General features: G+C 37.1%; 1 protein-coding gene across 1 annotated transcript in view; it reads left to right on the top strand.

Annotated features, from left to right (window-relative positions):
- Positions 1 to 906, top strand: part of BDP1 (B double prime 1, subunit of RNA polymerase III transcription initiation factor IIIB) — a 94,064-nt gene that overhangs the window by 85,963 nt on the left and 7,195 nt on the right. The window lies entirely within an intron of this gene.

Here is a 906-nt window from a genome sequence, read left to right as displayed (position 1 = left end):
TAATACAAATAATATAATGTTTTCTACCTTTTTTTAACCTAACAATAAATCTTAAAGATCTTTGCAAAACAGTAAAGAGCTTCCTTATTCTGTTTCTCTTTTAATTTAAATTAAGCTTTTTATTTTACGATAATTGTAGATTCACATGCAATCATAAGAAATAGTACAGAGAAACCCCATCTATCCTTTCTGCTGTATCCCCCAGTGGTAACATCTTATACATGTTGCAGTGTCAAAACCAGGATATTGACATTGCTCCAGTCAAGATATAGAATGGCCCTGTTTTAGACACACCGACTTTCCCCCACTCTTACTCCTTGATATCTGGCAACCTGTTTACCATTAAATTTGTCATTTTATCTCACAGCTTGGGTTCTCTTGAAAAATAAAATTGTTACTTCAAGGCTGGGTGCAGTGGCTCACACTGGGAGGCTGAGGTGGGAGGATTGCTTGAGGCCGGGAGTTCGAGGCTAGCCTAGGCAATATATCGAGACCTCCGCCTGTATAAAAAATTTTAAAAACTAACTGGATGTAGTGGTGCATACCTGTAGTCCCAGTTACTTGGGAGGCTGAGGTGTGAGGATCACTTGAGCCCAGGTGTTCAAGACTTCAGTGAGCTATGATGGTGCCACTACACTCCAGCCTGGGAGCCATAGCAAGACCCTGTCTTTGAAAAAAGAAAGTTAATTTGTAATTCAAGAGTATTATGTTAGTGGAATCTTACATGCAGTTATAAAAATGAAATCATACATTTAGGATTGGCTTTTTCACTTAACATAGTTTCTTGGAGATTCATCCAGATGGTTGTGTATCGGTAGTTAGTTTCTTTTTATTGCTGAATAGTATTCCATGGTATGGCTGTACCACAGTTTTGTGAGTTTTTAAAATTTTTTTTTTTTTTTTTAA

Source organism: Propithecus coquereli, unplaced genomic scaffold, assembly GCF_000956105.1.
Source record: "Propithecus coquereli isolate 6110/MARCELLA unplaced genomic scaffold, Pcoq_1.0 Scaffold9, whole genome shotgun sequence".
NCBI lineage: Eukaryota > Metazoa > Chordata > Mammalia > Primates > Indriidae > Propithecus > Propithecus coquereli.
The sequence above is the reverse complement of the archived record's forward strand: the minus strand, read 5'-3'. Positions and strand labels throughout refer to the sequence as shown.